This window comes from Pseudorca crassidens, chromosome 18 (assembly GCF_039906515.1).
Source record: "Pseudorca crassidens isolate mPseCra1 chromosome 18, mPseCra1.hap1, whole genome shotgun sequence".
In the NCBI taxonomy this organism is placed as follows: Eukaryota; Metazoa; Chordata; class Mammalia; order Artiodactyla; family Delphinidae; genus Pseudorca; species Pseudorca crassidens.
The window spans coordinates 64891562-64919002 of NC_090313.1; the positions used below are offsets into that span (position 1 = coordinate 64891562).

The window sequence follows — 27441 nt, forward strand, 5'->3', positions numbered from 1 at the left end:
CATTCATCGAGATGCCCTCTTCAGCCTGCCTTTGTGTGGGGTACAGTCTGACTCCCACCTGCTCAGCCCTCAGGCTCTGTCTACTGGCTCCCTGGGATGTTCCAACCAGCAGTGCAGCAGTGTGAACATTAGCTTATCCTTTGGATTTGTTTTCTGGTTCTTTCTGGTCCTCTTACTATTTTTATCTCAGTCTAGCTTTTAAAAATATGCTTTTTTCTGTTGTAGTGTATTTAGATTTTTCAGTAGCAGCATTTTTAGATATTCTGTACTGGGAAAAGTGACTCTGAATGTTTACTCCTCAATATTGCCATCAATTATCTGAAATGCTCCTCTCTAATATTACTGTGAAACAGCTTGGATTCATGAAGACATAAATACATCACCCAACAGCAAAAGGGATTCAGGCTAGTAAGGAATGGTGGGCGTTACTGCTTTGCAGAGGCATACATTAACTAGCGCAATGCTTCTTAAAGTGTCTGGGAATCATAATCTTCTGGGGAACTAGTTTAAAATGCAAATCCTAATTCCTAGCCTCCTTGAGATTGAGATACAGTAGATCCAGGGTGGAACCCAGGAATCCCCATTTGAAACAAGCACCCCCAAATGCTTCTGATACAAGTGGACAGCTGATCCACTTTTGAAAAACATGAAACTAGCAGAAGGTTGGGGAAAGCATATTAATATGGAGAGAGAACTATAGAAATTACATCCATGGACTTTGGGAGATGCTTGCTCTTTGGGAGGCAAGAGCGCGGACTTTGGAACCAGACCAACTGATCTGAATCTTGTTCCATGCTAATTATCCATCCAACCTTGAGGAGGAGTTGAAAACTCCTATGTGCACCTTGGTTTCCTTACATTAGGTGAAGCTCATAATACCTTTCACATAAGGTTGGTGTAAGGATCGAATGTGATAACAGAATAGAACATCTTGTAGACTTTTTGCTAAAGAAAGCTTTTAAATGCATGCGTTTATTTCTACTCATGCTGAAATCACACCAAATGATAATAAAGGAATACAACAAGGCATATACACTTAAGGACAAGCAGAATGGGAAGGAGACAACAGTAAACAAGAAATGTTGTCAGAGTTTGGAGACAAAAAAATGGATGGAAGCCGAGCAGACAGTTGAATGGTACTCATCAGTTGACACTAGTATGACCCTATTGGTTACTTATAGGCAGGGTCCATTCAGTGCTCATGCTCTCCTAGTGGTTAAGTATTTTCATGGTCACCCCTGGGTGGAGGAATAGTAGTTGACTTGATAAGCTGGAAGTTGAACCTAAGTGCCTGAGGAGAGTGATGCCAATAGGAAGAAACCGATTTGCTCCAGAGAACACTGGAAAAGCTTAGGATTTGGCAGTACCAAACACCATGCAGAGCAGGGGTGAAGAATAAGGGCTGAAAACGGAGACAGGCTAAAAAAATGTGTTGGGGCAGATTAGACTCAAAATTAGACTTCTTAACTACAGATCTGAAGTTAATAAGACAATGAAACAACTATTGAAAACGTAGAGGAAAAAGTTTTTCATTGAAGTATTCTATATCAAATTAAATATCAATCAAGTCATTTTCAGACATAAAAGGTCTAAAAAGTTTTATTTCCTGTGATTTCTATCTCAAGAAGTTACTGGATAATGTGCTTTATGAAATGGGCAAGTAAACCAGGATAAAGGAAGACACATAAGGGCAGGAAATGAAGACTCCAATATCGAAGAGAAACAGAAGGAATTCCCAATAGATGCAGAAGGGAAGTGCCGGGACAGCTGTGCATGAGGCCTTGATTGGAGCAGGACAATAGGCAGCTCTGGGAAAAAGTCCCCTCAGCCCCGAAAAATGGAATCGATAGATCATCTGATACATTTGACCATGACAAAAGTAAGAGAGGTTTTACAATGATTTTGAGAGTAACAATTGGAAATAACAATTTACAATTGTAAGTACTTACAATTGTAAGTAACAATTGGAAATAACAATTGTAAATACATTGAAAACTTAAACAAGGCAATTAATAACTCCAGGAAAAACAAATTTGCACAAAAAACCCCATCATGATCATAGGCCTCTTTGGCTCAGTAGTAAACAGAATTGTCGTATACCTTACTGAGAGCATGGGGGAAAGAAATGAAGGAAGTGAGGCTGAATTCTCATTGTCCATAATAGGAAGTTAGTAAAATGCTGTCTGAAATAGAGAAATCAAGAAATAGTAGCATAAGGATTTTATTTATAATTTTGGATGTAAATATTAGAAGAAATTTAAATGAACTGAGGTAGTTTCCTCTGGGGAACAGGATGGCACTAGAGAAGGGTGAAGCGGGATTCTGTTCTTCATTAGAAGTCTTGTAGTACTATTTGCTTTTTTTAAAAAAATAAATTTATTTATTTATTGGCTGCGTTGGGTCTTCGCTGCTGTTCGCAGGCTCTGTCTAGTTGCGGCGAGTAGGGGGCTACTCTTCATTGCGGTGCGTGGGCTTCTCATCGTGGTGGCTTCTCTTGTTGCAGAGCATGGGCTCTAGGCACGTGGGCTTCAGTAGTTGTGGCACACGGGCTCAGTAGTTGTGGCTCGCGGGCTCTAGAGTGCAGACTCGGTAGTTGTGGTGCACAGGCTTAGTTGCTATGAGCCATGTGGGATCTTCCCGGACCAAAGCTCAAACCCGTGTCCCCTGCATTGGCAGGCGGATTCTTAACCACTGTGCCACCAGGGAAGCCCATACTATTTGCTTTTTAAAATTTATGTACAAGTATGACTTTAACAACAGTGATTAATTTAAAATATAAATGCTCTTCATATATAGATATACATATACAGTGCTTGTCACTGGTAAATACTCATTAGTTGGTAATTATTTTTATTGTTTGTGGTGAACTGCAGGTGAGAACTAGGGCACCCTCAGAGGCTTCTCCAGAATTTCTCTAGGAGAGATTCAGAGACAGCAATCAGATTGACAGGTGGGGGTAGTGGGTTGAATTATGGTTCCAAAAATGTATGCCCCAGTCCTAGCCCACATATCTGTGAATGTGACCTTACATGGAAGTAGAGTCTTTGCAGATATATAATAATTAAATTAAGGATCTCAAGATGAAATCATTCTGAATTTAAGGTGCACCCTAAATCCAATGATGAATGGCCTTATAAGGAACAAAAAAAGGAGAAGAACAGAGAGATACAGAAGAGAAGGCCATGTGAAGATGGAGGCAGAGACTGGAGTGATGTGTCTACAAACCAAGAAACACTAAGAATTGCCAGCAGCCACCAGCTAGGTGAGATGCAGACTCTCCCCTAGAGACTCCGGAAGGAATCCGCCATCACCAGCATCTTGATTTTAGACTTCTGGCTTCCAGAACTGTGAGAGAATAAATTTCTGTTGTTTTAAGACACTCAGTTTGTGGGAACTTATTACAGCAGCCCTAGAAAACTCACTCAATGGGGTTAGCAGATAGGTCTGGAACTTCATTTGTAGAGCACGCATCTTATTCTTTAGATTGTATATTTTGGGGGAATTTGATGGGGTCAGTGTAGGAGATTATGGGGGTGACTAAAGCCTCCTTATACTATCCTTTGGCACTGCCACTGGTAGATCCTGGTTGGATGAGTCAATGAAATATATGTGTTTTATTATTTTTTCCAGCTTTATTGAAATATAATTGACATATAACACTGTATAAGTTTAAGATGTACAAGTGTTGATTTGAAATGCTTATTGCAAAATGATTACCACCATGGAATTAGCTAACACCTGCATCACATCACATAATGATCATTTCTTTTTTGTGGTGAGAACATTTGCAATCTACTTTATTAGCAACTGTCAAGTATATAATAGAGTATTATTAAGTATAATCACCATGCTGTACCTTAGATCCCCAGAACTTATTCAACCTGTAACTGGTATTTTGTACCCTTTGACCAACACCTCCTTTCCCCCCACCCCCCTTCAGCCCCTGGTCATCACTATTCTAGTCTGTTTCTATGAGTTCAGGTTTTTAGATTCCACATATAAGTGATATCATATACTATCTGTCTTTCTCTGCCTGACCTATTTCACTGTAAAAAAAATTGTATTTTAAAATGATTTCAGATGCATACGTTCGTGTTATGAAATGTATTTTGGGGACAGCAGCATTTCTATACCACTATGTGGTAAAGGGCTTGAATGTTTCCCTATTTCATCAAAGAGGCAGATGTGAAACCAAGAGAAGAAATAGGTCTCCTCTGAGCCCATCCTTTTAGAAAACTTAATGAGACTTGGCTACAATAAGGTATCATTCATTGACATTCCACTTCTCCATTTTAGGACTGGCTTCCTAATCCTTGAAATTAAATGAGTAATCTCTTTTTCTGTCCTATTCTTTGCTTTTTTAATTTACCTTTTCTCCTTAGTCTCATTTCTTTTAGCTGTCCTGGCCATACCTTTAATGACTCACAGAAAATTAGCCCACACCAAAAAAAATGGTAAACTTAAGATTTCAAAAATAGTGCTTGGAAATTTTCTTGAAATTTTGCTCTATTTTTTTTAACATAGAAATTCATTTGATAGATGCTGTGAGCTCAAATTCTGTTTCCAAATCTCTCAAATAAGCCCATGTTTCTCCATCTCTAGCCCGACTAAGGCCATGCCCATCTCTCCAAAACCTTGCTCAGGAGATGTGTCTGCTTCTTCCTTTATATACTTCCATCTCCTCCCCTGAAACAATGGACAGTATAAATTGGCCTCCTAAAATCATTAGTTGGATGCACTTATCTTAAGATAAAACCTACCTTTTTTTTTTTTTTTGTCTGAGCAGCTTGTGGGGTCTTAGTTCCCCGGACCCTCGACAGTGAAAGCACAGAGTCCTAACCACTGGACCACCAGGGAATTCCCAAATCTAGCATTCTTAATGCAGCCTACTAAACCCTGCATAATCTGACCCCTGCCATCTTCACAGCCTCGTCTTCTACTATTGAGTTGGCCAAAAGGTTCGTTCGATTTTTTTCCCGTAAGATGGCTCTAGTAGTGCTTAGTTGTCTTTAAATTCATTCGAAACAATTTTGTTACATTGTATCGTGACAGCTGTCATATCAGCAACATGCATTAAAAAAACCATCAAAATTGGTGAACTTTTGTGGAGCCATTTTAATGTTGAAGATGGAAGGAAGACAACATTTTTGGCATATTATGCTTTATTATTCCAAGAAAGGTAAAAATGCAACTGAAACGCAAAAAAAGTTTTGTGCCGTGTATGGAGAAGGTGCTGTGACGGAGCGAACGGGTCAGAAGTGGTTTGCGAAGTTTTGTGCCGGAGATTTCTCGCTGGACGATGCTCCACGGTCAGGTAGACCAGTTGAAGTTGACGGCGATCAAATCGAGACATTAATGGAGAGCAGTCAATGTTATACCACGAGGGAGATAGCCGACATGCTCAAAATACCCAAATCAAGCGCTGAAAATCATTTGCATCAGCTTGGTTATGTTCATCGCTTTGATGTTTGGGCTCCCCATTAGTTAACCAAAAAAACCTTTATGACCGTGTTTCCGCATGCGATTCTCTACTTAAACATAATGAAAACATTCCGTTTTTAAAACAAAGTGTGGGGCTTCCCTGGTGGCGCAGTGGTTGAGAATCTGCCTGCTAATGCAGGGGACACGGGTTCAAGCCCTGGTCTGGGAGGATCCCATATGCTGCGGAGCAACTGGGCCCGTGAGCCACAACTACTGAGCCGGCGCGTCTGGAACCTGTGCCCCGCAGCAAGAGAGGCCGCGATAGTGAGAGGCCTGCGCACCGCGATGAAGGGTGGCCCCCGCTTGCCACAACTAGAGAAAGCCCTAGCACAGAAACGAAGACCCAACAGAGCAAAAATAAATTAATTAATTAAAAAACTCCTACCCCCAACATCCAAAAAAAACCCAAAAAACAAATTGTGACGGGTGATGGAAAGTGGATACTGTACAATAATGTGGAACGGAGGAGATCGTGGGGCAAGTGAAATGAACCACCACGAACCACACCAAAGGCCGGTCTTCATCCAAAGAAGGTGATGCTGTGTATATGGTGGGATTGGAAGGGAGTCCTCTATTACGAACTCCTTCCGGAAAACCAAACGATTAATTCCAACAAGTACTGCTCCCGATTAGACCACCTGGAAGCCGCACTCAACGAAAAGCGCCTGGAATTAGTCAACAGAAAACACATAATCTTCCATCAGGATAACGCAAGACCACATATTTCTTTGGTGAGCAGGCAAAAACTGTTAGAGCTTGGCTGGGAAGTTCAGATTCCTCCACTGTATTCACCAGACATTGCGCCTTTGGATTTCCATTTATTTCAGTCTTCACAAAATTCTCTTAATGGAGAAAATTTCAATTCCCAGAAGACTGTAAAAGGCACCTGGAACAGTTCTTTGGTCAAGAAGATAAAAAGTTTTGGGAAGATGAATTATGAAGTTGCCCGAAAAATGGTAGAAGGTAGTGGAATAAAACAGTGAATACGTTGTTCATTTAAGTTCTTGGTAAAAATGAAAAACGTATCTTTTATTTTTACTTAAAAACCAAAGGAACTTTTTGGTCCACCCAATACTATTCCCTTCAAACATTATGCTCCAGCCACATGGCTTTCACTTCGCTCCCTAATACATCAACTATTTTCCTCCTAAGGCCTTTGCATGTGCTGTTCCTTTTACTTAGTATGCTCTTTTCTCCAATCTTTTCTTTCTTCTGTAACTATAGCTACATTTCACTTGCTTTGTTTATAGATTAACTCTAGAAATTAAAAACCAATCAATAACATTTAAGAAATGATTATGTATATGTAAGTCATTATAAAAACAAGTAGTAAGACTGGGCCTATTAAAAAAAAATTCCACTCAGGTATTTACCCAAGAGAAATAAAAACATATGTCCACAAATGACTTATACTTAAATACTTTTAGGGCTCTATTTATAATAGCACCAAGCTGGAAACAAACCAAATTCTGTCAACAGAAGAATGGACAAACAGATGGAGTTATATTTGTGTAATAGACTACTACTCAACAATGAAAAAGAATAAGCCACTAGTGCATGCAACAACTTGAGCCTCCAAAACACTTTATTAAACAAAAGAAGCCAGACATAGAAGAGGATATATTGTATGATTCCATTTATGAAAAGTTCAAGGGCAGGTAAATAAATACTGTAGCAACAGAAATGAGAACAACCACTGTCTTTGGGGGGGTGTGGTGGGGCAGGGCGAGGCACTGGCTTGAAAGAGAGCAAAGGAACTTCTGGGGTGATGGGACTGCTCTGTACCTTGCTTTGAGTAATAGGGTTACACAGGTATACACATTTGTCAAGACACACTATACACTGAAGCTATGTGCATTTTATTGTGTATGAAATACACTGTCATTAAAGAACAATGCAATCTTATATTTTTGTAATCTAGCTGCTCAAAGAGACTTTTCAATAATCAAGTCCAATGCTTCATTTTATTTTCTTTCTAGCTTCTTTCACCTCTTCTGAATCACACTCAAATGTTATGTATGTTAATAACGTGAGAGGTTATCAGGCGTCCCTCCAGATCCATAGACTTATTTTACCCGTGGCATTATGATTCCAGACATCTCATCCCCACACCTGCATCAGATCAGAAGTAGCTGAAAAGGACACTGGAAGGCACACTGGTAATAGTGACACCCTGACAATGAAGGAGAAAAAGAAAAACTAGAAGTATGACCTAAGATGGGACTTCCCTTATAGTTCAGTGGCTAAGACTCCATGCTTCCACTGCAGGAGCTGTGGGTTTGATCCCTGGTCAGGGAACTAAGATCCCACATGCCAGCGTGGCACGGACAAAAAAAAAAAAAAAAAAAAAAAAATGACCTAAGACTCCAAAAAGAGTGTGAACCTGGAATAAATGAAACAAAATCAGACTATGGTATACATTTCCTTAGCTGTAGGGCATCACATTTTATAATAGGATTCATCCAGAAACGTTAACTCGTATGCAGTATATTCTATTTTAAAAGCAAAGAAGGGTAAATACACGAACATTTCATAGAGAACAGTTTAAATCATATTTTTGTTTTGGCACACGAAGGGATAAATTTTAGGATAGCCAGATAAATCCAGTCAGGAATGAAAGCCACTCCGTGCTAGAACAAGGACTGGTGGCAAAGGAGCCACCTTTGGGCAGATGGCTACTGTTAAACCACTTGGTGGAGCCCCAGGCAACCGAGAGGGTCATGTAATCCCAATAAGCTCTGATTTGACACCATTACCACCAACATGGAATTTCCTGAACGCTGTAAGGAGGCTGAGAAATGCTGCAAGATGTGCTTTGTCTGGGCCACATGGTTGTGAAAACTCCATAGGCGAAGACCCATGAAAGTGTCGTGCTAGCTCTTCTGAACGTAAATCATTCTAAATGGGCTCGTAGAGCGCTTTCTGAGGAATTTCCACTCTACAGAGATTTGATTGCAGAAAATTTCCGGTTAATTTAAAACAAAACTCAATTTCCTATAACACTTAGAAAGTGTACCAAGCTGGGCACTTGTACCAGGGCAAGTGTACCAAGTATTAAAAACACTGGGTTTGGGGCTTCCCTGGTGGCGCAGTGGTTGAGAGTCCGCCTGCCAATGCAGGGGACACGGGTTCGTGCCCCGGTCCGGGAAGATCCCACATGCCGTGGAGCGGCTGGGCCCGTGAGCCATGGCCGCTGAACCTGCGCGTCTGGAGCCTGTGCCCCACGGCGGGAGAGGCCACAGCAGTGAGAGGCCCGCGTACCGCAAAAAAAAAAAAAAAAAAAAACACTGGGTTTTTGTTCGATTGAGGGAGACCCTTGATGAGTAGTAGAACTGTGAAATTTCAGGAAAAAAAAAAAGGTAGATAAATAAAGAAGATGGACATTTCTGATCGTCAGTGACTAAACAAAACCTTGCTGAACTTGGAAAGTATAAAGAAAGAGGGAATACCTCCTAGCTTGAGGTGTTGTATCCTAGAGTTCAGATTCATGCTTGAATTGGTTGCCATGTATCCTCAGGGATGAAGGGCCCACGGGAGAATGAGAAAAGTGAGGGGAATGCTGCTGGAAGGAGAGAACATGGAATGTCCTAGTGGTCAAGAGGAATGCGTGTGTGGGTGTGTGGGAGGATATCAGGGGAAAAGAACACTGCAAAGCTGATTTGTTTTGTAACTGCCAAAGCATTCCTGGGACATTCTTCCTAGATGCTGGGATTAGAGAGGTGGGAACTTTCAACAATATGTTTCTCCAAGTACAAGCATTACAAAAATTTTTTTGGCAGATGTATTTTTAAATTCTAAAAAGAAAATGGTGACATTAAGGCAACTTTGAAACAAAATGACTTCTCATAATTCCACTACTCTTTAACAGTTAATAGTCTATGTCTGTGTTTTCTTCTAGACTAAAACTCTCTTTCTTTAGCAATACTTTTGGGCGAGTAAGTTTCCTCTTGGCATGATCTCTATTGAAGCAGCTTCTGACCCCTAACAAGCTGGGAACAATCCTCCAGTCCTGTATCATTCTGCTTTAAATTGGAAACTAGAACTGCAGAGGTGAATTACCTGCAATTATCATTTCATGACTGTTTTTAAGATTCCCCCTTTCAACATCTGCTGCACGCGGTCTGCGGAAGTAAAGGAAATCAAGCACTGTGGGTAAGAAAGCAATTCTATAGCTCTCTAGAATGGGTTTAGGGAACATCCATCCTAACTCTCTGTTTAGTAAGAAAAATGAGGCCCAGAAAGGCCACAGAACTAATAAATGTTGTAGCTGAGATTGGACTCAAGCTCTTAAAAAAACAAAACATTTAAATTTTAAATAATTTTAGATTTATAGAAAAAAATTTAAAGTAGCACACAGAGAGTTCAAGTCTACCCTCATCCAGCTCCCCCTAATGTTAACAATTACACAACCATAGTTCAGTTATCAAAACCAGAAAATTAATATGGATACAATACTATTAATTAAACTACACACCTTATTTGAAGTTCATCAATTTTCCCTTTAGTATCTTTTTGCCTGTCATTCTGGGATCCAGTCCAGAATCTCACATTGCATTTAATCATTATGTCTCCTTAGTTTCTTCCAGTCTGGGAGAGTTACTCAATCTTTGTCTTCCGTGACTTTGAAACTCTTGAAGCGCACTGGCCAGGTATTTTGCAGAATGTCTCTCAATTGGGGTTTGTGTGGTGCTTCCCCACGATTAGATTGTGGTTGTATATTTTTGGCAAGAATAACACAGAGGGGAAGTATCCTTCTCAGTGCATTATAAGAGAAAATATACAATGTTGGTATGTCCTATTACTGGTGATATTATCCTTGATCACTTGGTTAAGGTGGTATCTGTCCGGTTGCTCCACTGTCAACTTACCACTTTTCCCTTTGTAACTGATGAATATCTTAGCAGATATTCATTGAGACTGTACTAATATCCTAATTTTCCTCAAACTCTCCATCAATGGATCTTGCCTGCAGCAATTATCATTGTGATGTTTACCTAGTAGTGATTTTGTCATAGATAGATGGATAGACATAGATATAGATATGTGGGGACTCATGGATATTTATTTAATCCTATGGACAATAACCCCATATTATCATCATTTGCTTTGTCACTCAAATTGTTCCAGCTTTGGCCATTGGGGACTCCTTGAGGTTGACTCCGATATCCTTTTGTCAGGCCTCGTCATTGTGGGCATTCTGTATTTTCTGACACAAGACTTTCCAGGCTCGATTAGATTCTCCCTACCCCAGCCCTAGAATCAACCACTTCTGCGAGGAACCCTCTGAACCAAGACCTTTTGATATAAACCTCTCATGCCCCTTCCACCAGCTCATGTTATATCTTAAACACTTTTGACTTGAACCTTTTGTACACTTTTCTCAGAAATATACTCTACGGGTAGGTGAAGTTTGTATTGGTTGGGTTTGGTCCAGTCATTCAGCATCGCTTTGTGGTTACTCCCGATGCTTCTCTGTCCACTTTAATTGTCCCATAGGGATAATCCAGGCATGAGGTGGCAGGAGGGTGAGAAGACAGAGAAGTGGATTGGAGTGTAGATAAGGGGATAATGCAGATAGAGATGGAGATAAGGAGAGGGAGCCTGGGAGACTCAAATACACACATCTAAATTCTTCCTGCTTCACGACTACACAAATAAAACAGACACACCCACACACACACACAAATTTCAAAAAAAGGAAGTTAGAAATTTTGAAGTTTTTTTTTTTTTTTTGAAGTTTTAATTTAAGTTTTCTAGCACTTGATCCACTCTGCCTGTGGGGGAGGTGCTCTGTGACTTTGGCTTCTCTTCCTTCTCTCTCTTTCTCTCTCACGTTGCCTCTAGCAGCTGTCCAGGCTGATTTATAGGGTCATAGCAAGTCAGCTTCCGGCTGAGTCTCACACGCTCATTGAGTATGTGTTATTACACTCCCTGTGTTAGGGGATGGATAAAGTTACCCATATGGATGTTAACCGAAAACAGAGCTAAGTTTGCAGTGGAAATTAAGAGGCACGCTGGAAACAGAAACTTGAAAATTCTACGTTTCTAATCATTTGCATGAAATAATAGGACTTAAAAAACAACTTAGAAAGCTATTCCAAATAGATGAATACGTATCATGTTGTAAATACCTGCAGTAAAGCCCATGTTCCATTCCAAGATCCAAGAACACTGAAGGGTAGCGGCTGCGGTTTCTTGGGGTTTGGTATGAGTGTGGGATTGTTTTTCTGCTATCTGAATAGTTATTCTATTTTTTTAATTTGTAACTTTCTACAAACGACACTACACTTTTTTCTACATACTTGTCCCTGGGTGTGCGTGTGTGAAGGAGAGAGAGATTGAAAGAGAAGGAGAAGGAGAGAGAGGGGGAAGAAGAGGGAGAGCGAGAGACATGACACACTAGTTTCTTACTGTTACAGGAAATTTAATACATGTCAGCACAAATCTGAGACTGACTCATTTGGCAGGAAGAACAAATTCACACACCACAGTAAACAGAGAATGAGGTGAGATCTCAAGAATAGGAGAAGGGTGGGGAGGCACTCTACAATTTAAGATATGAATAGGGGTGCTTTATTAAAATTATTTTCAGTTTCTGATAGTCACGTTGAATTTTTATCCTGACCTCCACAGGACTTGTCTTAAATGATTTAGGAAATTTCATCCTTCCCTCTGATCGCTCAATCATTTCACCATCGAGTCCAACATATCCTACCTCTTGTGCATCTTGTGGGCCACACCATCTCCTTTCTGTCCCCACGTGTGCTCACTTGGTTCGGGCCTTCACCGAGTTTTGTCTAGACTATTGCTCAAGTTTTCTTTCCATCTTTGAATGTCTCTGAATTATTCACCCCTTAAAACTCATTCCAGGCGTCTCTTCCTACCCCATCAGGGCTAGCTATTTCTTTCTTGATGCCACCACTGAACCTTGTGTTAACTCATTCTATCATTCTGCTCCAAATGTATTGTAACTGCGACTGTATATACTCATTTCCCTACTAGACCAAGGCTGTGGGCTCCTTGAGGAATGGGATTGTGTCTGCGTTCCCAATGGGGTTTATTTCTATATCCCCGATGCCTGGCAGTGTTGGGCACACTCGGTGCTTGATAAATGCTTGGTCAGTGAATGAAAAAAATAAACAAATGACCAGGTGAATAAATGAAGGAGTCCACTCAGTTCACCAATGAACTATTTTTAACTAGTAAACCCCTCACCGTCAACCCCAAGCAAATGTTTCTCCCTGGAGCTCACAACTCATAACAAATCATATGATGGAAGATTATATCCTTTAAGATGACATCTACAGGCAATAGTTTCTCCTCTACAGCTAGCGGTCTTCTCAAGATAAGTTATTCTTACTTTTTTGAAGGCATTTGTAATTATTATGCCTCATATCGCCATCTAGTGAAGCAAACTGGTAATACAGCAATTAAGCTATCTATGCATGAATGTGAGAAACACACTTGTGAAAAATCATTTATAGAAAATGATCCTTCCTTCTCCAGGTTCAAAAACCTTCAACTGTGTCTACTTTGTACTTTCTAGAGTTCAGCAACTTTTTTCTTGCCAAAATAACTTATTTCTAGATATCTGAATGGTGTCATGCCACTGGAAAATAATGTGGATATATGGAAAACATTTACAGCTAGCCTGTGTTTCACGGCCTTTAAATCAAAGAGCCACTGATATTTATTAACACAGAATGTTATTTTAGATATGTTATAGAATAAAATTTTTGTAAGCTATGCAAACAATCCCAGCAATTTAATTTAATTAATATTTCTCGAGTGGTTTTTAGTGATCAAAATGTGCTTCAAAGTAAGTATCATTTCACTATGATACCCATCTTTGTAAAGCTTAAAAATAAATACTATAACAAAATAGTGTATTGTTTAAATATCTGTCTTTTTTTTTCCCTAACATCTTTATTGGAGTATAATTGCTTTACAATGTTGTGTTAGTTTCTGCTGTTGTCTGTCTTTTATCTATCTATCTAGCCTGTAAAGAAAAGCAAGGGGGTCATGAACATAAAAACCTTCAGAAGAATGGTCACCTCAATGGAGAGACAAGGGGAATGAATAAGAGGAGAACCCCCAGTAGCTTCCACAGGATTAGAAAGGTTTTTGTTCTATGTGAGGTCATGGATTTTTATTTTATTTCTTGCTTCATAATTTAGGTGCACATATTTTTGATCCAGTAACCCCACTTTTGAGAATTCTTCTTATAGAAACAAAGCACCAGTATACAAGTATATGCAGTTAAAAAAGGGAGAAGAAAGAAAGAAAAAGTAAAATAAAGAAATGAATACAGTTACCACATAAGCTTCATGTGTACTCTACTTTTGGACTCATGTAAGTGTGATGCATATTCGTTTTTCATAAAAGCAAAATTTGATCATAAATATGATAAGAATTATCATATGATATGCTTCAATAAAAACTATTTTTTAAAACTTAAAAAGACCTTTCAGTGATATTTTAATAAACATATAGTTTGTTATAAATAGATACATATGCATAATTATAATAAGGTTATTATGCTAATAAAAGAACATTGACAAAGTGGAGAAAGTCTGATAGCATAAAAAAGAAGTAAATGGGGCTTCCCTGGTGGCGCAGTGGTTCAGAGTCCGCCTGCCAATGCAGGGGACACGGGTTCGTGCCCCGGTCCGGGAAGATCCCACATGCCGCGCGGAGTGGCTGGGCCCATGAGCCGTGGCCGCTGAGCCTGCCCGTCCGGAGCCTGTGCTCCATAACAGGAGAGGCCGCAGCAGTGAGAGGCCTGTGTACCGCAAAAAAAAAAAAAAAAAAAGAAGTAAATGAATTACAGTGCTTTCATATGGGGATTTAAGAGCATTTAAGAACATGTTTTCTAGTATTTTCTTCAGCCTAAAACTTTAGTATGTTTTGGTAGCTGTTCCCCGAACAATATTTTATCTTATTTATTTTATTTTTAAGGTTTTTATATATCTTTATTTTTATTGAGGTATAGTTGGTGTACAATATTATAGGAGTTTCAGGTGTACAACACAGTGATTCAATTTTTAAAGGTTATACTCCATTGATAATTATTATAAAATATGGGTTATATTCCCTGTGTTGTATAATATATCCTTGTAGCTTATTCATTTTATACATAGTAGTATGTACCTCTCATTGCCCCTCCCCACTTCTTTCTCCCCACTGGTAACCCCTAGTTTGTTCTCTATATCTGTGAGTCTATTTCTTTTGAGTTATGTTCACCAGTTTGTTTTATGTTTTAGATTCCACATATAAGTGATATCACATAGTATTTGTCTTTCTCTGTCTGACTTGTTTCACTAAGCATAATATTCTCCAAGTCCATCCATGTTGCTGCAAATTCCATTATTTTCTTTTATGGCTGAGTAGTATTGCATTGTATATATGTGCCACATCTTCTCTCTCCATTCATCTGTTGATGGACACTTAGGATGATTCCATATCTTGGCTATTATAAATAATGCTCCTATGAACATTGGGATGCATGTATCTTTTTGAGTTAGTGGTGGTTGTTTTTTTTTTTTTTTGTCTTCTTTGGATATACACCCAGGAGTGGAATTTCTGGATCATACTGTAGTTCTATTTTTGAATGTGGTGTAAATTCAAATTTCAGCATGAGAGTACAGCTGATTACAAAACACTGGGGAAGGTTATCAAAATTAAAATTATTAATGTTTTTAAATCCAGTGCCAGCAGAGACAGACTGATTTGCTTGTTGGTTCACTCTGCCCCACCTATAGATTTTTCCAAGTTTATCTTTTCAACCAAATATATAGCCAGTTTGAGTGCCTGGATTTATGTGTAGGTCTCATTGACCTGCCCACTTTGTCAGGTTCAAATCCTGTTACTTGGTTAACCAAGAAAACTCTATATTCCCAGGAATATGTCAGACCTTTTCAAAGTCCTCTCTTGACATCTTATTTCACAGCTTTCTTTTTTTTTTTAAAGTATTATGGTTAGCCTATTGTTTTCCCCAACTCCTATCTACCACTTCAGTCAGCCACAATGTTGACCAACAAAACTCTAGATTTTTGGTTTTGGCAAACTTCCAGGGCATCCCTTGTTTCTGTGTTGGTTTATCACTTTAGTTTCAGTGTTAAAGTGTGTGTATGTGTGTGTATGTGTGATGATTTAGTACTTCCCTTACTTTCTTGTGAATTTAGCAATGTATTTAAAAGTACATTTGGAAGTAATATCAGTAAAATTGACAGAGACCTCCAAAAACTCTTCCCTTCATAAAAGCAAAAGAACGCTGGCAAAAATGGTCAGAATCAACTTTTTCAGAACTCTGGAAACTAACCAAAGTCTTACAGCAATCTGCAGAGCATTTATTCAAGAACATAGGCTGAATTTTGATGAGAACGGTGAGCTTTGGGGTCCTCTAACTTGCCTTATTCCTAGTCACACCCTCCTCAGCTCCATAGGAGCCTTGAAAACCAACGTCCTGCAATCCTGGTGTTGACCTAAAATAGACTGCCAGCTATTTCTCCAGCAAAAATGGGTTTATATGGGGTCAGCAGAAATGTGCAATTCAGGGTCTGCAACCATGGCGAGCCATTTGCAAGTTCCCACACAGCAAGGGAAAGAGAACTTTTTGTAGAGTAGAAATGGAAGCTGGGAGGACTGTAGTGGAAAAAAAAAAAAAAAAAAATCCATGCTTTTCACTGGTTGAGTCCTTGCCAGGAAAGGAAAGTAGGTCTTTCTTCTTCTTGTTGGGCCTGAGAGCGCCCCCTTCTGGTCTCATGACTATTTAATTGAGGTTTCTGTTTATTAATTCTTTACCTTTTCCCCTTTTGATCAAGCTCTTTCTCTGAAAGCATCACTGATCAAGAGTCAGGTTTTCCAGTTTCAGTGGCTTTTTATCCCTCAGTGCCAGGAAGGACCTTTCCTGGGGGTAGTGTCTCATGTGGGAGAGAAAGTGTACAGATTGGAAACCTACTGAGGTTACACTGGGATAACAAGGCGGGATGGGAGAGAACAACTCTCAGCACTTTTTTCTTTTTATTTTTTTTATTGATAGATTTTTTAATTGTATCATGTTTTTTACATCTTTATTGGAGTTTAATTGCTTTACAATGTTGTATTCGTTTCTGCTGTATAACAAAGTGAATCAGCTATACGTATACATACATCCCCATATCCCCTCCCTCTTGCGTCTCCCTCCCACCCTCCTTCAAAAACTTGTAATCTAAAGTTTATATGTTATCAAGATCATAGACATTGGAGACGCTCTGAAGCATTACATCATCATCAAAGGTTTGGTGAGAAACTTCCAACAGCCCTGGTTTGGATATCTTTACTTCCAGGTCACCAGATGATGTGCAGGTCCAGTTGGGGCTTGGTGTTTTCTTTAGCTGTGTCACGTGAATCTAAGAGTCTATTCCCTAGAGTCTGGTGGCACAAGGATTGGTTAGTAGTACCTGATAGGAGACTTTTCAGAGAGGTTAAATGGAGAGGTTTCTGGAAGTATCTTTTCCAGTTGAAGAACTCTCCAGTTTATAAGTTGTGATGCTCGAGGGCTTCATCTCCCAAGAGGGCACTGTGAAAAGATGGCTCTACCAAACATGGTTATTTTTTTTAATAGAAGCAATTAGGCCTTTGTAATATTGGTGTATCTCTCCTTTTGTCAGTTGTGGGTCAAAAAGGCAAAAGCCAGTGCATTGGGCATCCTGTGACTATTTCAAAGGGTGAGAGTTTATGAGTTCCAGGAGGGGTGAATCTAAGATTGACAAGATATTTGGAGGGCCTCTCCAAGACTCAAGTTTTGCCAATTGAGTCTTAATAACGTCATTAGTGCTTTTGACTAAACCAGAGGATTGAGGGCGGCAAGTGCAGAGAAAGTGTTGTAAACCTGGCCAAATAGCACAGACTTGTTGAAGTATCTGACAAGTAAAATGGGTTCCTCGATCACTTTTTGAAGTTTGAGGAGTTCCCCAGATAGGAATAACATTTTCCAGAAGGACTTAAGCCACAGAAGAGGCAGTAGCATGTCTGCAAGGGAAGGCTTCAGTCCAGTGTGAAAACATGCAGACCGTGACTAAAACATATTTATATGCATGAGACAGAGGAAGTTGTATGGAATCCGTTTGCCAGACCCCACAGCATCCGTTAGGCAGTTTCAAATGCCCAGGAGCAGTACAAACAGGCTTCTGTGAGTTATATTTAGGACAAGTGGGACAAGTGATGTAGGCATTTTTGTGGTCTTGTTAATGTTTCCCCGCCAATATTCATTCACGAAGGCTATCATTTTGTCAGTAGACCAATGGTTTAAAGCATGAACTGTGGTGAGGTGTGGGAATTTTAGAGTCTCTCGCAGGACTGGGTTGTTATTTGGTCCAAACCAGGACTTTCTCTTTTTATCAAACCAACAGTTGTTGAATTTCCAGTCTTGTTTTTCCTTTTCTGAGGCCAATTTTTGGGCTTCTCTAGCCAGGTTTTCTAAGTTATCATTTGTGGAAATAGCCCTTTTGATCATGACAGAGGTTTGCCTGCTGTTGGTTCCTTTAAGGACAGCATGCCTTGCAGTAACGTCAGGAAGATGATTTCCTTTAGCTTCCAGAAAATCAAGTTTAGAACGCCCTGGAATCTTAATGATAGCTAAAGCAAGCAAGTAAAATTATTGCACCCAATAATTCCTAAACATAGGGGGCTTTTATTTGCATTGGAATTAAGGAAGTCACATTGCTTACACAACATTCCGAAATCATGAGCTGTTCTGAAAGCATATTTACTATCAGTATAAGTATTGGCAATTTTGCTCTTGGCTAAAGTGCAGGCCTGTATAAGAGCATATAGTTCAGCCTGTTGGGTCAAAGTAGCCATAGGTAAGTATGCTGCCTCAACAATATCAAAAGGAGTGGCACTAGCATACTCAGCACAATGTTTGCCATTGTCACCGTTTAAATAAGAACCATCAGTGAGCCATGAGAAGTCAGTGTTACCCAAAGGAATTGCCTGCAGATCATCACGAGCAGTCAGGAGGGACTTTGTCGGGGACAGAGGGGAGAACGGCAGCAGGGTTAAGGTTATTGCCATGTAAAAGTGTCATGTGAGGAGAGTTAATGAAAGGACTTCATAGGAAGTGAGCGACTGGCTGAGAAATGTTGAGTATGATGAGAATTCAGGAGGGCTTTTACTGCAGGAGGTGCAAAAGTGGTTAAAGGGGATCCCACAATGATATTCTCAGTGGTCTTAACCAAAAAGGCAGTGGCTGTAAGGCAAGAGGGGGTATCCCAGTGTCACAGGGTCAAGTTGCTGGCTATAATAGTCAATGGTGGGCCCTGTGTTTTTGAGGGAGTACCCCAAAGGCATTACATTACTTTTCTTATACGAAAAAGGAAAAAGGGAATCTGAAAATTGGGATGCCCAAGGGCAGATGGGTTCATCAAACTCTCCTATAAGGCCTTAAAGGCTATGTTTATGGTTTTTCCCATAAAATTGGGTCAGTGTTGTTATTATTTAGTAAAACATACTAAAGAGGTTAGGCTATAAGAAGGAAATTCGGAATCTAATTTTAGCAATAACCAACTAGCTTTGGTGCTTTTAGTTTGGGGTTTTAGGAAACTTAGGACATCATGAAATCTATCTGGATCTGGGTGTAGCCCTTGTTCTGATAGTAGATGCCCTAAATATCTAAAGTGGGTTTGGGCAAACTGTAATTTTTCCTTGCTGACCTTATGTCCCTTTAAGGCTAAAAGTTTTAGCAGGTGGCTGCTGTCTTCTTGCGAAGGGGCTTGAGAAGGAGAGCAGAGAAGCAGATGATCCACATATTGCAACAAAGTGGAACCTCTCGGGAATTTTTTATCATCAAGATCAGCCTTCAGGATTTGTAAGGAGTAAGTAGCACTCTCAGTAAACTCTGAAATATTACTGTGCAGGTGAATTTTTTTTTCTTCCCAAGTGAGGGGGAAAAGGTATTGGCTAGTTTCATCAACTGGAATACTAAAGAAGGCACTGCATAAATCAGTTTCAGTAAAGAATGTGCTTCCTGTAGGAATGGATGTTAGCAATATATGAGGGTTAAGAACAACAGGGTGGGGGCTTCCCTGGTGGCGCAGTGGTTGAGAATCTGCCTGCTAATGCAGGGGACACAGGTTCGAACCCTGGTCTGGGAGGATCCCACATGCCGCGGAGCAACTAAGCCCGTGCGCCACAACCACTGAGCCTGCGCGTCTGGAGCCTGTGCTCCGCAACAAGAGAGGCCGCGATAGTGAGAGGCCCGCGCACCGCGATGAAGCGTGGCCCCCGCTTGCCACAACTAGAGAAGGCCCACACACAGAAATGAAGACGCAACACAGCAAAAACAAACAAATTAATTAATAAACTCCTACCCCCAACATCTTCAAAAAAAAAATGTTTAAAAAAAGAACAACAGGGTGTTTAGGGATAACAATGTTTTTTCTTGTTCAGAAGTCCTAGACAAACCCCCACCCTCGCCCTTAGGTTTTCTCACAGGGGCAATAGGAGTAATACAGGGATTAGTAAAAGGGATAATGAGACCTTGAGCCTGTAATCTTCTATTATGGGCTTTATGCCTTGAAGGGCTTCTTTACTTATACGCTCTTGATTAATTCTGGGAAGAGGTTTTGAGAGATCTATCTGAATCTTGATGGGAGGTGCACTGTGAATTTTGCCAATATCAGTGGAGATTTTGCCTGTAAGGAGGGTAGTAGCTGATTCAATAGGGACAAATGATTAGTGTTTCCAGGATCAGCTGTAGACAGAGCAAACAAAAGATGTCACAGGGTCATTTAATTCATCTGATTGGCTGCTTTGATGCCTACTGTTAAATTCTAGAATCCCCCCCCCACCCCCGAATTCTCTCCTGGTGGTCCTGTGGTTAAGACTTGGGCGTTCCCTGTCGTGGACCTGGGTTTGATCCCTGGTCTGGGAACTCAGATCCCACCAGCCACAGTGTGGCCAAAAAAGAAAAAAAAAAAAAATTATTCCCCCCTTCTGAGAGAAGGAAATTCTGGCATGATACTTCTTGAAGGAGTCACAGCCTTACAAAGGCATAGGGGTGAAGGAACTAAGGAGAAAAGGGTGTGTGTCTCTCAAAGGGCCTAAACAGAAGGAAATAGGTTCAGAGACAGAAGCATCTTGAGGTTCATTGGAGGTCCCTACTGTTTGAACTGTTCTAGTACTCCAAGGCAGGGGCTGCTTTATAGTAGTGGGGTTGATAACCAAGAGTGAATCTGATGTCAGTTAGGACTGGAGGAGATTCAGCCCCAGTCTGGAGAAATGTTTCTCCAAGCCAGTTAGAGAGATGATTGAGAAAAGCCCCTGCAGTTCCTGAGCCCCTCACTGAAGGCTGCTTAGAGGGCTGCAGGTGCTTGAAGAGCTTGAAGTTCCAGGTCTCTTTTCCAAGGTCTCTGCAATAATAACAGAAACTAGGAGGGTTTTGCGTTTCAATGGCTGGAGTTGAAGATTAAGAATTTTGGTGGTCTTCCTTTTAGGTGACTCATCTAGCATGCAGGAGAGCTGGTTTGCCAGATTAATTAAATTTGGAGTGGACATAGTTTCCCATTTCATCCTGGTCCATTTTACTAGAAGGAAAAGGTCCCGGTTTAGCCTGTAAATAAATACAGAGTTAAAAGCTACCTGAGTGGAATCAACATCTGAAGGAAGATCAGAATTTTCATTTAAAATCATCTGAAATTGACCGTAATAGTCATGAACAGGCGCCTCAGATTTTTGTGTGCAAGGCTGAATTGTGTTCCAATCAACAGGCTTTGGAAAAGGCCTAGAAGTTGCCCTAGGAAGCCACCTAGCCATTGTTGAGCCTGATCATATAAATTAGCGGCTGGTTTTGAAACTGAAAGTAAGCATCAGTTAGATCCATTACACCTGTAATGATCAAGCTCCCTTTAATTGTTTTTACAAAAACGTGCAGGTCCTCGAGTAGCCTGAACAATAAGAGGTTGGCCTGAGTTGTTTTTCAGGAGCTTGGAGTCAGCTGTGTCCAGTTTGAGCTCCAGCTGGTTAAGACTGGTTAAGACCACCGACCCTCCAACTGAGCATGCTCGGTGACCTTTTGACATCAGAAGGCAGGAAAACTCCATCCTCAGAGCATGCTAATACCATTTTCTGAGCATGCGTACTGGGAAGAAGCCGGTAGCTTAGGTGTATCTACGCAGAAAGAAGATCACCTCACCTTTTTCTTATTTCCAATTAGCTTTCCCCATGCTCCCCACGCCTTAGTTTTAGCCCATAAATACCCCTAGCTCCCGGGCCTTTGAGGAGGTGGTTTTCAGACTTGTTCTCTCGTCTTCCTGCTTGGCTGCCTCGTGAATAAACCTCTTCGCTGCTGCTGCAAACTTCGGCGTCTCCGCATTTGGCTTGCTGCGTGTTGGGCAAACAAACCTGGTTCGGTAACGCTTTTCCAGTTGTATTTTTAGGTACGTTTCAGGACGTTCCCAATTAGCAGTCTTTATTCAGTGTTGGGACTGGCCTTTGCTGACCAGCATATGGGCTAGCTGGTACAAGTCAGAGAAAGCAGGCTGATAAGTTGAGTATCGATATTAAATTCCTCAGCCAATCCGTGAGGCTCTTCGGTTACTTTGGGAAAAATCTGTGACTATGGCTCAAAGTTCAGCTTTAGCTCAGAGAATAGAAGAAATTAAGGGTTTAGCCTCTGGATCCTCAGTAGGCTTAACTTAATTTTTTTTTTTTTGCGGTACGCGGGTCTCTCACTGCTGCGGCCTCTCCCGTTGCGGAGCACAGGCTCCAGACGCGCAGGCTCAGCGGCCATGGCTCACGGGCCCAGCCGCTCCGCGGCATGTGGGATCTTCCCGGGCCGGGGCACGAACCCGTGTCCGCTGCATTGGCAGGCAGACTCTCAACCACTGTGCCACCAGGGAAGCCCAAAATGGGTGTATTTTAATTTACAACTAATACTTGATTGTTTCTTCTCAATCCTATGAATTGATACCTTGAGTAAAATGATTTTGTTTCCTCCTCATTCCTGTATCAACCTTGCTTATTTTACTTAAAGTTAATATTAGCCAGAAAATATTCAGCCCTCTGGTCATTCTCTCCAGCCTATAGGGGAAGCCAAAAGCTCCATGTAACCTTTTTTAGAATCAAAATATGTAACAAGCACCCCCTCCATTAGATGCAAAAGAAAAGTAACAGGGGAGATAGTCCACCCTGGGATGATTATCCTGGGCTCTTTGATCTTCATACCCCACCCCTGTCCTTAAGGAGAACAGCGTCTGGTTTTTTGTTTTTTAATTATTTTTTTTACATCTTTATTGGAGTATAATTGCTTTACAATGGTGTGTTAGTTTCTGCTTCATGACAAAGTGAATCAGATATACATATGTTCCCATATCTCTTCCCTCTTGCATCTCCCTCCCTCCCAGCCTCCCTATCCCACCCCTCTAGGTGGTCACAAAGCACCGAGCTGATCTCCCTGTGCTATGCGGCTGCTTCCCGCTAGCTAACTATTTTACGTTTGGTAGTGTATATATGTCCGTGCCACTCTCTCACTTTGTCACAGCTTACCCTTCCCCCCCCATATCAGCGTCTGTTTTTAAGTCCTTGCAGCCTGGAACCAAGTTCATTGTATCCCCCACTCTGGTACATCTCGGGACCACCTGGAATCTGTTGTTTAGTGTTGCTATGGACACGGAGTTCTTCTAGTGTTGGCTTGTTAGCGGCACCAGGTAAAGACCTAGGGGGGAGGCCTCTGGCTAAGGACGTCCCATTCCATCCCATGCCGTTTATGTTGTCCCATCCCATCCTCTGCCGTTTATGTCGCCCATGTTGCCCTTTCACCATCACAGAGTGAGAAGAGTATACCGTTTTAGAGGGACAGCTGGAGGGTGTGGGGAGGAGGAAGGAGGGGGAGAAGGGACAGGAAGGGGGTCTTCGGACCCCGTAGACAGGAAGGTTTGCCTTGTGCTCAGCTGTGGGGAGCCCTAATTAACGCTCCTCTCCCCTCCCGCTGATGCTGCAGAGCCCTGTCACCATCAGCGCATGGGGGCGTGGGACATGGAGGGGGAGGGGCCACTAGGCCGATGTAGGACCAACTAGCGGTAACTTTGTGGCTGGCCAGGACCTGGGCCGAGATTTCACTTAACGGGCTTGATTTGGGGAAATTAAGAAAGAATGGAAAAGAAAGAAGGAAAAGGCATTATCCTGAAAGGCAGCGGGAGAGAAAACGGCTGTCAGGATCTTGAGGAAAGTTTGCTCCCGCTTAGGAAAGGCTGTACCCGAGTCACAAATTGCGCCCCACTGCCCCGCAGCCCCTTCCGAGAGGCAGCGCCTCTGCCTTTGCTAAAGCAGCCTTGCCTGCAGATAAGTGGGTCCAGGGCTTGCAGGGAGGGGGCCCAAGAGCCCGGCTGTGCCGTGGCCGCCCTGGCTCTCGGGTCCACCTCGCCCCTGGAACACAGGCGGTACCTCCGAGCTTTGGGCTTCCTACTCCCACTGTGCGTGAGCAGGTATGCCTCGAAGGTGTGGGATTCACGGGTGGCTGGGCCCCAAGCCCAAAACTCAGAATCAACATTTATGCCCAAATTGGTCTGTTTTCGGAAAAGAAAAAAAAAATTGTTTTCTATTTCTTTTCAAATTTCTCTCCTTGCCCGGAATTTAGGGGCTGGTGGCACATTTCTGCCTGTCTCAGGTGGGCGTAGTATTACTGCTTGTTAACCTGGCAGTCTGCTTGGCACTGTGTTACTCTCCAGTGACTTCCAGTTTTCATCCATGAAATCTGCTCTATGAGATGCTGAGGGTCACATCTCTGAGCTTTCCCGATTCTTTCATTTATTCTGCAGAGAATACTTCAGGATGGAAATATCATAAGTCACTAGGATGATGTAAAATTGGTTTGCGATGGGTTTTGTTTCACTTCCTGGGTCCTGTCTAGCAAGTGGGTAATCTTTAAAGAGTCCTGTGCTTGAGCTAAACTTAAATTGTATTGAACACACAAAAAATGTTTTTTGTTTCTTGAGCTAAAATGCATGTTTCACAGGATTGATAAAATTGCATAGTATTGCAGATTTTATGTTTGTGGAGTCAAGACTTTGGAAATGCTGATCCGTATGTGTGACTTTCTAACTGGGGGGATGTCATATGTGTTTTAAACGTATCGAATATATAATGCATACATGCTTTTCCTTTTCTTAGATTAATTGTAGATTAAATTCAACAAAACAAACTGCAGAGATTAAAGAAGAATTCTTTATATGCCTGGTTCATGCATCAAAAAAATAAGTGATAAGATTCAAATTTACTGAATTTTAAGCATAATTCTCAGCCTTGGTTAACAGAATGGGGAATACACGTGTACCTTCTTAACCTCCTGTGGTTAAGGCTCGGGCTTTCCCTGTCGTGGACCTGGGTTTGATCCCTGGTCTGGGAACTCAGATCCCACCAGCCACAGTGTGGCCAAAAAAGAAAAAAAAAAAAAATTATTCCCCCCTTCTGAGAGAAGGAAATTCTGGCATGATACTTCTTGAAGGAGTCACAGCCTTACAAAGGCATAGGGGTGAAGGAACTAAGGAGAAAAGGGTGTGTGTCTCTCAAAGGGCCTAAACAGAAGGAAATAGGTTCAGAGACAGAAGCATCTTGAGGTTCATTGGAGGTCCCTACTGTTTGAACTGTTCTAGTACTCCAAGGCAGGGGCTGCTTTATAGTAGTGGGGTTGATAACCAAGAGTGAATCTGATGTCAGTTAGGACTGGAGGAGATTCAGCCCCAGTCTGGAGAAATGTTTCTCCAAGCCAGTTAGAGAGATGATTGAGAAAAGCCCCTGCAGTTCCTGAGCCCCTCACTGAAGGCTGCTTAGAGGGCTGCAGGTGCTTGAAGAGCTTGAAGTTCCAGGTCTCTTTTCCAAGGTCTCTGCAATAATAACAGAAACTAGGAGGGTTTTGCGTTTCAATGGCTGGAGTTGAAGATTAAGAATTTTGGTGGTCTTCCTTTTAGGTGACTCATCTAGCATGCAGGAGAGCTGGTTTGCCAGATTAATTAAATTTGGAGTGGACATAGTTTCCCATTTCATCCTGGTCCATTTTACTAGAAGGAAAAGGTCCCGGTTTAGCCTGTAAATAAATACAGAGTTAAAAGCTACCTGAGTGGAATCAACATCTGAAGGAAGATCAGAATTTTCATTTAAAATCATCTGAAATTGACCGTAATAGTCATGAACAGGCGCCTCAGATTTTTGTGTGCAAGGCTGAATTGTGTTCCAATCAACAGGCTTTGGAAAAGGCCTAGAAGTTGCCCTAGGAAGCCACCTAGCCATTGTTGAGCCTGATCATATAAATTAGCGGCTGGTTTTGAAACTGAAAGTAAGCATCAGTTAGATCCATTACACCTGTAATGATCAAGCTCCCTTTAATTGTTTTTACAAAAACGTGCAGGTCCTCGAGTAGCCTGAACAATAAGAGGTTGGCCTGAGTTGTTTTTCAGGAGCTTGGAGTCAGCTGTGTCCAGTTTGAGCTCCAGCTGGTTAAGACTGGTTAAGACCACCGACCCTCCAACTGAGCATGCTCGGTGACCTTTTGACATCAGAAGGCAGGAAAACTCCATCCTCAGAGCATGCTAATACCATTTTCTGAGCATGCGTACTGGGAAGAAGCCGGTAGCTTAGGTGTATCTACGCAGAAAGAAGATCACCTCACCTTTTTCTTATTTCCAATTAGCTTTCCCCATGCTCCCCACGCCTTAGTTTTAGCCCATAAATACCCCTAGCTCCCGGGCCTTTGAGGAGGTGGTTTTCAGACTTGTTCTCTCGTCTTCCTGCTTGGCTGCCTCGTGAATAAACCTCTTCGCTGCTGCTGCAAACTTCGGCGTCTCCGCATTTGGCTTGCTGCGTGTTGGGCAAACAAACCTGGTTCGGTAACGCTTTTCCAGTTGTATTTTTAGGTACGTTTCAGGACGTTCCCAATTAGCAGTCTTTATTCAGTGTTGGGACTGGCCTTTGCTGACCAGCATATGGGCTAGCTGGTACAAGTCAGAGAAAGCAGGCTGATAAGTTGAGTATCGATATTAAATTCCTCAGCCAATCCGTGAGGCTCTTCGGTTACTTTGGGAAAAATCTGTGACTATGGCTCAAAGTTCAGCTTTAGCTCAGAGAATAGAAGAAATTAAGGGTTTAGCCTCTGGATCCTCAGTAGGCTTAACTTAATTTTTTTTTTTTTGCGGTACGCGGGTCTCTCACTGCTGCGGCCTCTCCCGTTGCGGAGCACAGGCTCCAGACGCGCAGGCTCAGCGGCCATGGCTCACGGGCCCAGCCGCTCCGCGGCATGTGGGATCTTCCCGGGCCGGGGCACGAACCCGTGTCCGCTGCATTGGCAGGCAGACTCTCAACCACTGTGCCACCAGGGAAGCCCAAAATGGGTGTATTTTAATTTACAACTAATACTTGATTGTTTCTTCTCAATCCTATGAATTGATACCTTGAGTAAAATGATTTTGTTTCCTCCTCATTCCTGTATCAACCTTGCTTATTTTACTTAAAGTTAATATTAGCCAGAAAATATTCAGCCCTCTGGTCATTCTCTCCAGCCTATAGGGGAAGCCAAAAGCTCCATGTAACCTTTTTTAGAATCAAAATATGTAACAAGCACCCCCTCCATTAGATGCAAAAGAAAAGTAACAGGGGAGATAGTCCACCCTGGGATGATTATCCTGGGCTCTTTGATCTTCATACCCCACCCCTGTCCTTAAGGAGAACAGCGTCTGGTTTTTTGTTTTTTAATTATTTTTTTTACATCTTTATTGGAGTATAATTGCTTTACAATGGTGTGTTAGTTTCTGCTTCATGACAAAGTGAATCAGATATACATATGTTCCCATATCTCTTCCCTCTTGCATCTCCCTCCCTCCCAGCCTCCCTATCCCACCCCTCTAGGTGGTCACAAAGCACCGAGCTGATCTCCCTGTGCTATGCGGCTGCTTCCCGCTAGCTAACTATTTTACGTTTGGTAGTGTATAT

General features: G+C 41.6%; 1 protein-coding gene across 14 annotated transcripts in view; it reads left to right on the forward strand.

Annotated features, from left to right (window-relative positions):
- The window catches only part of THSD1 (thrombospondin type 1 domain containing 1), a 48859-nt gene extending 45482 nt beyond the window's left edge, over positions 1–3377 (forward strand). For all 14 annotated transcript variants that reach the window (XM_067713141.1, XM_067713142.1, XM_067713130.1 and 11 more), the window contains one exon: positions 3103–3377. The gene's annotated coding sequence lies outside the window, so the exon portion shown is untranslated. The remainder of the gene's footprint in view (positions 1–3102) is intronic.
- Positions 3378–27441: the final 24064 nt, after the last annotated feature.